The 14,359-nt window shown below is 39.9% G+C and overlaps 1 protein-coding gene across 6 annotated transcripts in view; it reads left to right on the top strand.

Moving 5' to 3' along the window:
- vgll4a (vestigial-like family member 4a) overlaps window positions 1-14,359 on the top strand; it is a 67,151-nt gene that overhangs the window by 15,222 nt on the left and 37,570 nt on the right. The window lies entirely within an intron of this gene.

Raw genomic sequence — 14,359 nt, 5'->3', positions numbered from 1 at the left:
AAGAAAATGTAAGTCAAAGAAACAGTTGGCTGCTTTAGTTTTTTGTGTGGAAGTTTATAATACTTGAAGTCTAAAAGTAAAAGGTTAAGATTTATATTTATATTATAGACATCTATATTTTGGTCTTTATGTTCATATTATGTTAAAGACAGTGCAGTATAGGCTACTAAACGTATTACCAGTGTTGATCAAAGTACATAATTTAATACTTGAGTAAAAGTACAACTAGTTCTACTTGCTGTAGAAAATACTTCCATGCTTTTTACTTTGGAACCTTTGGAAAAATGTAGGAGAGAGTAGAAAGTATTACATTAATCTTTCAAATATAGAGGCATAAAAGTAATCAGTTCTCAACAAAAAAAATCTCAAGTAAAGTAGAGATCTACTTAAGTAAATTTACTTGTTACTGTTACTGCATGTTTACACTTACAGTTTACACTGGTGTTTACCAAAGAAGTGTTTTGTAATTTCAAAAGCAAAAAATTTTTTACCTGCAGAGCAGTGTCTGTTATTTATTTAGTTCCTTTTGTCTTTTTTTTATCCTCATCTTTTTTTATTAATATAATGTGCAAAAATTTTATATTGCGTTGTTCTAATGTTTACATTTTGTAAAACAACTTTTTTTTAAAGAGGTAGTCACATTGTTGTTAGTCTATTTCTAGAGTTTGCAAAGCACAAAGATAATTTATTACGTACATATATTGTACTGAAAAAGCACTGTTGTATTACAATAAATATTTAGTACAGTAAATCAAGAATGTCTCTCATATCTTTATGTACTAGTAATAATTCTATACAATAATAGGTCAAATGCAGCAAGTCAAAAGACCAACTGGACCTTCTTTGCCAGTTTGCACACATTTCTTTGAAGGATTGCAAAAATTTCGTCTGAATATCTATATCGAGATATTGAAAAAAAATATATAGATATTAATTTTTGTCAATATCTCCCACCCCTATGCAACAACAGCGTTTTGGGCCTGAAAACGCAAACTTTGAAAACGAGTTTCAAAGAGCACGTTTTTCAAACCGACATCCTTGTCATCTATGCAAACTACAAAAATGCCAATCTGTGAACACGGTGAAGTAATGCACGTCTATAGGCTTTTCTTTCTTCTTTTTTTCTTCTCGAAAATGAAAGGATACAGATATTAACAGTAAGAAATAAGGGGGACATACAGACATAATCACAAGTGGTTATAATAGTTACACAAATCAACACAACAAAAGATTTTGTCATTATGAAAAATGAACGGTTCCTTACTACAGACTCAAGGATGATGTTCCCTTTTGAAAGGGAACCAGTGGCGGAGCTAGACTTTTAAAACAGGGGTGGCAAAGGCGTGACAAGGTATTATTTTGGGGGGTCAATATACAAAGTTTTCAATTACACTAACAATAAATTATTTTCCACAAAATGTATATAGATTAAATTAAAGTTGTTTATTTTCCAAAATGTACACAATTATACATGTATTAAGTATACAGCAAAAATAGAACAACAAGTTTTCAAAGTGCTCCTTGGACTAATCAAGTCCAGTAGTAAACAAAAACTGAGGTAAACTTGGACCTGTCAAAACAAGGCAGGACAAGGCAGTTGTACACATTCAAATATGTACCACAAGAATAATAATAGAACAACAATACAAAAAAACATAGAGCCCTTTAACACTGACTCTAATGATAAACTTCAATAGTTGTAACAGGTATGACCTGCATCTACCCAGTGGTATGGCACCACCAAGTTCACAAAAACAAACATTCAGAACAGCATAATTCTGCGGTTCTGGTGAGAAGAAGCAAAACGTTTTACAAAGTCCTCCATATTAATGGAATATGCCCTCCTTGACTCAACACTGAGTATGCCCAGGTGACTTAAGCCTAGTTCACACTACAGGATTTTAAGCCCGATTTGCAAATCGTTGAGCTCGCCGACAGGTCGGGTTGTTATCGCGTGCAAATCGCGGGGGATTAGCGGCCGATGAACGCTCGCCAATCTGTTAGTATGAAAGAGCCAACAACGCATCAAAGACGCTCGCAGACGCCTCGCGGACGCGTCGCCGAGCCCAGAAAAATATCTAGCATGCTAGATATCTGGAGCTGTCGCACGACTCAACCACATGTGATGCCATGAGCTACAGCCAATCAGAGCAAGGCATGGGTTGAGACTGTCTATGGGAATTTTTTTTTTTTTTTTCCAGAGCAAATCATCGCGCAAACAGTTTGCAGCACTAATTTCTGTCTGACGTCCATATTCAAACAAAGACTCGCGTGTTGTGTACTTGTGTTCTTCTTCGCTGGGTAGTGGCGCGCGTGCTGTATTGCGTCATTTCCGGTTTGTTTTATCGCGTGATTTCTTCGTGATAAAACGTGGTTTGTAGACAAGATAGAATCGTTGGCTGACAGAGTTGTTGTCACCTCGTGTAGTGAGTTACCTCCTGTTGTGGATCAATCACGTTGTGTCGTGTGGTGTGAACAGCTCAACAACTTGAACACTACTGATTTCACAGAGAGCAAGTCATGTAGTGTGAACTGCACAGTTCAGCCCGACGTTTTAAAATCCTGTAGTGTGCACTTGCCTTTAATCTATCATCTGCCATTGTTGTCCTGAGGTGGGTTTTTATTAATTTAAGGGCAGAGAAACTTCTTTCGCAGGATGCAGTGCTAACTGGAATCACAACCGAAATTTTACTAAGCCTAAAAAGTTCATGGAAAACCTCTTTGTAAGGTTCCAAAAACCCCACAAACTCAAGTAGAGAAGCTGGTCTCTCTCCACTTTTCTCCCTTCTTAAAAGAAGCTGTCTCGTTTGATGAAGCTCATGCTTAAGGTCTTCTAAATCTGACTCGAATGTTTTCCCCAAAGCAAGCAGGGGTTCCTCTTTTAAGAATGATGGGCTTTTGGGGTCAAGAGACTGCACTCCTTCCATTATCTCACAGTTCTTTTCGGAAAACCGCCTATCTATTTCTGCTGTAAGACAGTCAAGTACCTGATAGAAAATACTTTTATTGAACTCTTCATTGTTTGCAAACTCAGAGTGCCTTTGTCCAACAGTGCTCATTACAAGTGAGTTCAGAAATTTCACATTGGTCTTTGGTCGTCTCTTGTTTTGTGCTTCTGTGCTAATGTTGCAGTGTTGCACAAGTTCTTCAATCTCCTTCCATAATTCACCAAATGTACAGTCACTTCTGTAGCTTTTTAATGTGTCTGTAAGGGAGCCAACTAGATCTATTGCTCTAAAGGCGGGCGTACACGGTGCGATTTTTCTGCTGTTTTACAAGCTCGCAGATTATTTTTTCACTCGGGAGAAATCGAGTGCAAATCGGTGATGCTCGCATGGTCGCGGCTCGCAGCGTGTGAGAGGAATTACGAGCCGAGCCGAGCACGTTATGAGCACCTCCCCGACCTCCCGATCATTTTTAAACATGTTTAAAAAATTCGGGGAGTCGGCCTGATTTTCACCAGCGTATAGGCTGTCCCCTATTGCCAAATCATACACAACCGCCTCACAGGCTAGATCGATGGGGCTATACCTCAGTGGCAGCAACCACACAGCGTGCGCATACACTGTCACACACACACACACACACACACACACACACACACACACACACACACACACACATACACACACACACACACACACACACACTCTCTCTCTCATGTTTTTATGTTGAACGGAATGGCTACTGTTACAGTATCTGCATTTGCACACACATTTCTGTCATTTTTCTATCTGAAGCTATTGCCTGAAACATTGAAAGCTCTCACAGAGACCGTGTTTAACCGCCAGCTCGGGATAAAATTCGTGCAGGAGGACAGTCGTGCCGTGTACCAGCTGCTTTGACGCGATTATCAGTTTAACTGACTCGTAACGTGTGCAATATCTCACGACCTCCCGAGTGTCCGAACTCGCACCGTGTACGCCCGCCTTAACCAGATCAAGACTTTTGGATTGGAGCATGTCAGACAGGATTTTCACATCCCCAAACACTTTACAAAAAGTAACCAAAAGTCCTACAAACTGTAGGTCAATATGAGCCAAAAGACCCTTTGCTTCTATTTTCCTATCTCCACTATTCTTCTCAAGTGAAATGTCTTGCAAGAGCCTCAAAACTGCTGGAAGCCTGTCTCTCATAGTCCTACATGCCATGTACCGGCAAGCCCACCTAACATCTGAAAGTCGCTTGAGTTCCCTAGGCTTTTCATGTGGGTACATTTCTTTTTGAACATCAAGCCACTTCATATGGACAGCAGAGCCAGACACAAACCTATAAATACTCTGCAGAAGAGCAAAAAACTCCTCAGCTTCAGGCACTGACTTCACCGCATCAACAAGAACAAGGTTCAGGCAATGAGCACTACAATGCACATAAAATGCAAACCTGGCATTGCTTTTAATCCGTGCAGACACACCAGAATGTTTCCCGCTCATTACTGATGCACCGTTATAGCCTTGGCCAACAAGGTTGTTTCTGTAGTCAAGCCCATGCCTCTCCAAACACCCAACTATCATTTTGGTTAGACCTTCTGCATCCAAGCTTTCTGCTGACTGAAAGTGCAAGAAGCTTTCGTGTACAGCACCACTGTAATAGTATCGCAGCACTAAAGACATTTATTCTTTTTTTTGCAAGTCTTTCGTTTCATCTGCCAATACACTGAACACTTCGCTTTCTTTTACTTCTGCAACAATTTGCTTCTGCACCATATCTGCTAAAACCTGAAGCATCTCATTTTGGATTTGGTGGCTAGTGTACTTAGCATTGCCCTGTGCAGCAAGTCTTTCATCAATAAAGGGGTCATGCTTTGCAACGAGATTCAAAATGGCTAAGAAATTGCCTTCATTCTCAGACTCACCACCCTCCCTGTGGCCCCTCTGTGCAATGTTTTGAGTAGCAGTTAAGAGTAAGACCTCGGCAATTGTCTTGATGTAATTTTTATTTTTCTCAACTTGCTGTTTTCTATTCTCATTTAAGGCATCAAATATTGATTTCTCACTTTCCCTGCTTTTTTTGTATTCTGCCCAAGCATACATTGCATTTGCATGTTGGTCTGATCTGGAGTGACGTTTAAAACCAGAATCTTTAAATAATGCCTTTTTCCAGTTGGAAAACCCACATTCAGATGTAAAGGAAGATTCCGTGGAACCTGGGAGGCAAAAGTGGCGGCAGGCAAAGCAGTAACTCTGACTTACTTTTGACTTACAGAGTACTCTAGTCATGGATTGTCCTTATACCAAAAGCTGTTGAATGACCTTGTAAATTTTACAAATGGGGTTCGTGGAAACTTGACGAGACATGGCTGAACAGGTTCTTCATCTTTTGATCTTGAGATATCTTTAAGTAAAAATGAAATGAAATAAATACCACAGACACTTTTTATTATACTAGATCAAGAAGTGAACAACACTAGTCTATATCATGGCTAGTAATGGACGATATGCGATATAAACGATACAAAATTGGCCTACGATAGAGATTTTAATTCTATTGCACTATCGCGATAATGCATGTTGATGACGCAATCTACCCGCGAAATTTAGAGCCACGAGCTGCAACCGGCGAAACGCATCTTATTCGTTGTCATCTTGAGTAAACATGGCTGAAAGCGAAACGGAGGAGCTGGTGAAAAAGATCGGTGCAACATCCATTATAGTTGGACTTGGTTCGGATTTAAGCCGTCGGACGAGCAGCAGCAAACTATACAGAGTGCGTGGGGCAATTTTGATGATTATGGCTTACAGCTTTATGAAAACCTTTTCACAATATTCTAATTTTGAATTTGGGGTTTTTATAAGCTGCTAGCCATAATATGTAAACATTAGGGCTACTTAAAGTCTGCAGCTAGTGTACTTGAATGTTATTTATCTGCAACATTATGTTGTATAAGTACAGTTTTGCACAGTTCTCTAAACTATATACACCGTTTCTTTCTTTCTTTAAAAAATATTACACCTTCATTTAGCAGTTGTTTGGCTTTCCTTAGGGTCTGTGTAACCTGTTCTGAAATGGTTTTATTATAAATAATTTATTTATATATCGTGATATATATCGTTATCGCAAGAGGCTGCAATGTATATCGCCATATCGCCCATCCCTAATCATGGCTATTATAATGTTAATGTTTTTGTACATGGCTAATGTACAAAACCACTTGGTCCTTTTAGTGCACATGTGATGCTTGAGCTGGGTGTGGGGAGTTCAGTGCATTGTTCTTCTTTTTCTATTAGGACTGGCTCACTGTCTTCCTCATCACTGGTAGAAATAACCGTCTCACTCTGGTCTTCTTCTGAAATTGAATTATAAAATTATCATTGGATATTATACCATAATTCTTCAAAATGCACAAAAATCATCACAGAATCTGAATTTAAGACACAATTTACTGCCTCTGCTCATTGCTCTGACCTGCTGGTGATACACTGGGTTCTTGTGTGTCATCATCTTTCTCTTCTTGACTTCCCTGTCCACCTACATATGGTTCACTACAACTGACACTGGGACTGGGATCTGTTTGGCCCTGATCTGCACCTGACTTTTGCTTCTTTAGAAAGAAGTTGGTGATATCGCTTTTTCTCTTCATTCTGCTGTCCCTATTCAAAGGAAAGCTTGGTTACACACCTCATGAAGAAACCAAAATTTGGAACAATTTGCTTATGTTATTATTTACCATGAGTAGGCCTACACCGTTACTAATACACATACTAAAGTAATACATTACGACAAAATCTGAGTATATTGAGGTCTAGTCTATTTAACAACACAAGGAAAATTGCTTAAAGACGTCTAGACATGTTATGTTAAGTGCTAATAAATTGTATGTCTACCCAAACTTACTTCAGTACATTTCTACAGTCACATCTACTATCTCCACGGTGGTTTTTATTAAGATTAGTTCAATATGCTGCATTACACGTGCCAATATGAATAAACCTACCTAATGTCTGTAATTGTTGCTGAACATTTGATATGCTAACGACATGTTTTAAGCATCTTCACGCAGGTGTGACAGTATCAGTCAGTCAGTTTCACGAGACTAGTAATGCTCATTGAAGTATTAATGCTAAGCACTACAGTGCAACGTCTCCCTTACTGTTTAAACAGTACTTCGTTTAATTTAATACCAATAAAAGCCGTACATACGAGCAAAAAGCTCTTCATCGATCCTGTGTGTCCTGCCGCGTTGTTTTGGCGCCGTTTGGAGCACGTCACGAAGAAGGAGCTGCGTGTCAGCTTAACCAATGAAAAGTGTAGCAGCAACAGCGCGCTGCACGCTCGTGCGTGCTGCGTAAGGATGCATTTATGTCCGCTGGGAGATTTGGGAAATGTTCGTAAAAATCAAACAGTGTAACGTTTTCAGCGGGGTGGCAACAGGGGTGGCAAGGACTTCGTCTGGCAACTAGCCCTCTGGCTCCGCCACTGCACCAAACTCGCACTGCGTCAAATGACGCTTTGGTGACAGGTGTCTGAAACTGCGATCGTGTCACGGCAATCATATTGACCTGCGACAGCCCATGATGTTATCATCGTGCGACCTGGAATTATTAAAGGGGTGCCTTGCAAACATTCATGACATTCATCTTTTCGTCTTCAGGGACTGTTCTGTTTGTAAATGCTGAAGGATTACGGTAAGAGAAATTTAAAAATGAAACACACGGGGAAGACTGATTGTTTTCAGAAGTGTGCTGACCCGTGCCCAAGATATTTGATGCCGCGTGACATACATGAACGGTGCGTTTTCTGTCTGGGTGAAGAGCACGCACAGGCGGTTCTCGAGGGAGAACTCGCTGTGCAAACTGTGAGCGTTTTTCTTTGAGAATGCTCCGCTCTTGTCTGGCCCTCTTCTCGAGTGAGGAGGGCTCAGCATCTGGACCTCGTGGTTCAGGTCCCGCATCGTGCTGAGGCAGAGTGGCGATTTGCAGCATGGGGTTCCCAGAAAGACCTTGCCGATCGCCTTGAGAGGGGTGTAGACCTCTCAGACGATTCGGCGGCTGATGAGGGTGAGTTGCAGGTGGATGAGGAAGACTATTCTCCTACTGTTCCTGCTGCGAGTGCTCTTCAGGACGAGCAGGAGATGACTGATGAGGGTGATAATCAGGTAGATCCTGAACCCTCTCAGCCACCCTGCCCCGTGTCTGCTGAGCTGGTGGATGTTATGGCACACGCTGCTGGCAGGCGTTAGGGGAGAGACTGCTCGTTGCAGGGTTGACGATCGGTTTCTCCCCGGCCATTGACCACAAGCTAAGGCAAGCCTTCTATTCCTTCCTGACCTTCACACAGAGATCGAGAGGGCATGGGAGGACCCATACTCTGCCCGGATCCACCAACATCAGCGGGCTATTTTCGCTGATGTTGAGGGAATCAGAGAGCATGGGTATGTATGGATGCTGCCTATTGACGAGACGTTTGCGAACTATCTCGTGTCCAGGCGGGCGTCGACACTGAGAGCTCCAACCCTGCCATCCAAACCGCTGAAGACCAGAAGCATGTTTGAGTGGCAGAGCATACACGGCACACCATGGCGGTGTTGCAGGCATACCAGGCCGACCTGCTGAGGGATCTTGACCAGGGGGCAGGGATGTCCCCTGAGGCGGTCGCTGATCTTGCTCTCCAGATCTAGCAGCTTTTAAAGCCTCTCTGTAAGCAATCGAGCTCTCCTTCCATGAAACGCAAAATACCTCTAGTTTTGTTTTCTTCCAGTTGCGCTCCATTTTTCTGGCTCCTCTCTTAAGGGCCTGAGTGTGCTCGTTGTGCCACGCCGTTGGACTATGTTCTTTAATCTTCTTTAAGCGCAGCGGAGCAACTGTGTCTAAAGTGCTGGAAAAGAGAGAGTTAAAAGTTTCTGTTGCAATATCAAGTTCTTCTAAGCTATCCGGGATGCTGAGATGATGAAACTGATTAGGAAGATTATTGATAAAGCAATCTTTAGTGGCAGAAGTGATCGGTCTAACATATTTATAACACGGAGTCGGCTTTGCAGCCTTGGCTAAATGTAATTTACACGAGACTAGATAATGATCTGAGATGTCATCGCTCTGCTGCAGTATTTCAACGGCATCAACATCTATTCCATGTGATAGTATTAGATCTAGAGTATGATTACGGCAATGAGTAGGTCCTGACACGTGTTGTCTAACTCCAATTGAGTTCACAATGTCTTTAAATGCCAATCCCAATGCATCTTTTTCATTATCTATGTGTATATTAACCCTCTAGGCGCCACGGTCGAGTTTACTCGACAAGATGCGGCACTGAATAAAACGGCCGATTTTGTCAAATAGGGTGTCACATTTCCTTCAACCTCCCATCCACTAGTTGGCAGACATGTTATACTCCATCCCAGACTCAAAAAAACGCCATGTTTTTATACAAAATCTTCGAGCTAGAGCGCATTGAATCAGCGCGAACAAAAGCGGAGCTAGTGTGCGAGTGAGCCGTTTTATCAGAGCAATATTGTCAACGTCAGCGAGTATTTGCATTAGATTATTATTATTATTATTATTATTATCTAATTGCATCAATAAAGCTTACCCAGAATGAAGTGTTGGGTCTTCTATTCGCGGACCCTGGTTCTGAAGGGAAATATCTGCCTTCAGAAGTTGACGGTGATTATGAAAGTGAAAGTATAGCCCGTACGTTACACCAAGCACAAACGGTGAATCCTTTGCCCAATGTAGATGGTCCTTTGCCCGATGTCAGTGTCGGGAACAATGTTTCCCGGGGTCGGAGTGTTCATCGCGAAGTTAGCAGGTGTGTTATTGTTGTGGGGAACGAGGCGGGAGATTTTTTACCGCGCTAGCCATGTAGTTTGTCTTCTGACCGTGCCTCTCCGCAATTGCGGCGACATTATTGTGGTGGAGACCTTGTCTAAAGCTACTGGCTATGTTAGATGAGGTCAAAGTATTCATAGGACAGTTATGGGCAGGGTGGAGAGTCACAATGACAATGACAGTAGTCCGAGCTGTGCGCACTCGGCGCGCGCGCGCGAGGCAGATCTGGCCGCGCCCGCGCTGCTCGTAGCAGGAGCAGAGGCGGTGTGACACAGGGCAACTAAACAGGTCTTGTCTACTTGTGTTTGTGTGTCATATGAATAATATATATATGTAATATATATATATAATCAGAGTGCCTACTGTAGTAAATGGAAAATCTCTACAGCAAAAGGCCAACCACTACATGCATTCGGTTTGTTTCTACTATTTATTAGTAATGATTTACACAGTTTGTTTACTACTTACTATTTACCTGAGCATTCAGTATTGTGCAATATAGCATACAGAAGGTGAGGGACATTTTTTGGGGAAAGAAGTGCTGCATTTTATCATTTAAACTTGTGAATTTTCATGAAAATTCTATAATCCAAGGTGGCCGCCACCATATGACGTCATTATATGCAAATTAGATGGGAAAATGTAATCCCTACATAAACATTGGGTCATCCTTAATATTTCTCTAATTTACAGAAAGTCTCTATCTTTTATCACTTTTAAGATATAGGCTTTTGAAATTAAGATGTCAAAATCAAACGTTTTGGGAAAAAACCTCTGGCGCCTAAAGGGTTAAAATCACCAACAATTAGTACTTTATCTGCAGCCAATACTAATTCTGATAGAAAGTCAGCAAATTCTTTGATGAAGTCTGTATGGTGCCCTGGTGGCCTGTATACAGTAGCCAGCAGAATTTTCAAACGTGATTTATCGTTTACACTATATATTTTTACATTAACCCCCTGAGGTCGGCAAACGCGTGGGCGCGTTTTGCTCGTTTTTTTTTACATAGCAGCAAAATAGACCTAAAATACTCCGTCGGTTTTGGTCATACAGACTTAAGAAATATGAAAAAATAAGCTGTTAAATGTCTACTTTTTTATGTGTCCACTTACAATCGAAATAAAACATTGTGCTTTTGTAAAATAAAGAAAGTAAACAGGGAGTGCTTTATGCCTCTCCGTCTCCGTGAACTTTTTTTCTGAAGCACTTCTCTAAACTCAAACAAAACTCAGCGAATACTATTCACTCAGACATGAGCTATATATCTCTATAATCATTTAAGTGTGTAGTTTTAAATTATCTAATTCAAATCTAAAACAAATATTCTCTGTTTATGTAATCTATATAAAAAGAGCGAGAGATCAGCTGTGCTCATAATCGTTCTGGCACCTCATTACTCCGCTAATGTGACACGCCCATCGAGAGCGCGCGCTATTCAAACACAGATAATCTGGAGCAACACATGCAAACCAGTCAACGCCCACAACAGCTGGACAACACACTCGCTGTGAGGAATAGCTAATAATATCGTGATTATCCTGGAAATTTTACCTCAAACGTGCTGGAGTAGCCGAACAACGGATCCAGCTGCAGATCATCAGTAAGTGCTTTGTTCTAATCGCGATATGAAATGGTGTCTGTAATCCGCAAAAGACTGTTTAAATTTGAATCGCGTTTCTGTGTTTGAATGAATGCACGGCGCATGTGCATGCGTTTGTTTACTAACGTTACAGCTCGCGCGTGTCTGTGTGTGTGAATGAAATATCTATTGCCTACTGAGATGAGTAAAAATCGACTGAATACGTTGAAATAAAATGTCTTTGTATAAGCAACATTTTAAACTGCAAATTAACATTTATGCCCTAATATAGGCTATATTATAAAAGACGATATGTTACAGACGAAATATGAAAGACAACATTTCGTTTTGGATTGATTATAAAGTTTGTACTGCCACATCAAAACCTAATTTCCAAGGTGCAAACAAAATCTTAAAAGGTCAATATAAGCCTTCTCTTTAAATTATTTTTGTGTTTTATTAGTGACAAATTTGGGGAGAGGATAGCCTACATAATCCAAAACTTTCTGAAAATACGAATGAGAATTAACTGCACAATTACTAGAAATGTTTACCTTGGATATTATACAATTTGCAAGCATAGGCCTACACAGTTTGTGGAAAAATACACTTTTTTTTCAAGATGTTTCCAACTCTGAACCAATTCTGTAGATGTGTGTGTGTATGTATGTATGTATGTATATATATATATATATATATATATATATATATATATATATATATATATATATATATATATATATATGTGTGTGTGTGTGTGTTGTCTTTGCATTCTTTGCATTCTGTGTGGCTCAGTGACACACTCAGTGAAAGGCTCATTAGTATGCAGCATTAGCAGGTCTTCTTTGTCTCCAGGTGTGAATGAGGACATTATTCATGACCTTGTTGGATCATTCACGCCCCCCTGCATATTGCCTTTCCAAACAAAAAGTGTCTTACAAAATTTAAATCAATCTATTGTTTAATGTGAACGATTAGCCCGGATGATTTTCAGATCATTTTGAAGTAAATACTCTAGCCGACAAGATCCATTAGTCAAAAGTATTGTGGGAATATGTGAAGTTGGTCGTTTGTGGTCTTATATCAGAACATTTAAGTTTGAGTTTTTTGAATAACCACGCATAAATAGTATTCTCTCAAAAATGCAAACATGTACATACATGTTGCTCACATATTATGATAGTCATGTTCGTGCTAAATAGAGTGTAATTACACCTTTGCCATTAATATGTTTATAAGCAACTGAAAAAAATACAAATATCAGGTCATGTCAAAACATCTCAAGGACCCCAAAAACACCTTAGACTCCAGAGGGTTAAGCACCAACACTTCAAAATAATTAGTATATAAAACTAGATTTCTTAGTGGTTTTGAAAATAATATAAATTACAGCAACACCTCCTCCTTTGCGTGTCAGACGAGGTTCATGTTTATAACCGTAATCTTGTGGGGTTGACTCATTTAACCCTCTGGGGTCTGAGGTGTTTTCTGGGTCCTGGAGGTGTTCTGACATGCTCTAACATCTGTGCTTATTTCTGTTACTTGTGACATTTTCATGGCTAAAGTTTTATTACACTGCATTCAGCACAAACTCTGCTACAATAATATGTCAGCAGCATGTATGTAAAAGTTTGTAGTTTTGAGATAATAACATTTATGCGTGGTTTGTGAAAATGACACAAAAAAAAGTCACTGAAATAAGGTTATGAAACCCAAACTGATTATTTCTTTACAAGACTTTTGAAAATTGTATCACGTAGCCTAGAATATTTGCTCCAAAACTATGTGAAAATCATCCTGAATACTCATTCAGATAAGACAATATATTGATTTCAAATTTGTATGACATGACTTGTGTAAGAAAGCTTTATGCGAGGAGGCGTTAACCACCATGAATATTGAGTGTTTCACACTTGAGAGAAACAAAGAGCCTCCCATAATGGCCCTATTAGGAGCTCTCAGGCACTATCATTATAAGGAACCTTGCACAAAGAATGAGGAGATTTAAAAAAGAATGGCTTTTTGATTGTTTGAATTTATTTACAACACAACATAATCCAAAGATACACAACAAATGGCAAAAAAGTACATTATTTAACACACTGAACTAAAGACAGAGACTTAACCAGTCACACACCTTTGTGCCATTCCTGAAACATAGTAGCCTACATACCTGTCATTTCCAAGGTGTTTGCTTTTTCACTTTACCTCCTCATGCTCATGTTGAAGTCAGCAGGACGGGTAGCTACCTAAAAAAAAATATATATATATAAAAGCTGTGAACATGCTGATATCAAGAAGAAACTAGGGCTGCATGATTGTGGGAATACATTTTAGATTTCTGGTGAAAATTCCTTTTTAAAATTTACTAAATACACACACACACATATATATATATATACATATATATATATATATATTTGTTGTGCCTTGTAGGCATATAGCCTACCTGCAGGGCTAAATAAAATAATAATAACAATAGTATAGCAGGCATTGTTAAAAAGGAACACTTCAGTAACACTACACTAGAGAAAAACATAATGATTATCATATGTTACTTCAAATGTTTACAATCGATATGACGTTATGAAATGAGATTGGAGTAAAATCATGGTGCTTTTTGCTTTTCAAACGCACGTCGCGCGACTCAAACTCTCACAGCGCGTGCAGGGAACATTTACTGAAGCATCGAGCAACAGTTCAATGGCAATGTGAAGTTTATAAAGCAATAACACTAACTAATATAATTCAGAATTGTTTCTTACCTTAAAATCGTTCTTGTCTTCAAATCGCATTCTTCTTCTTCTGGTTTAAACCCAATAATCTCACAGCGTGTCTTCCAAACTCGACGACTGTAGAGGACTGATAAAGTTTGGCGCTTTGTTGTTGAGGTAATGGGGGCGTTCACGCGACCCATGGACAATTTGCATCTTTATATGTTTTGCGCGTGTGGGTGTGGTCACATTAAAACTAATGAGCAAGGGCAAGAGCAAGCGAATATCTTGTTGGTTTT

Source organism: Phoxinus phoxinus, assembly GCF_949152265.1.
Source record: "Phoxinus phoxinus genome assembly, chromosome: 18".
NCBI classification, from domain to species: Eukaryota; Metazoa; Chordata; class Actinopteri; order Cypriniformes; family Leuciscidae; genus Phoxinus; species Phoxinus phoxinus.
Note: the sequence above shows the minus strand (reverse complement) of the source record. Positions and strands in the feature narration are given on the sequence as shown.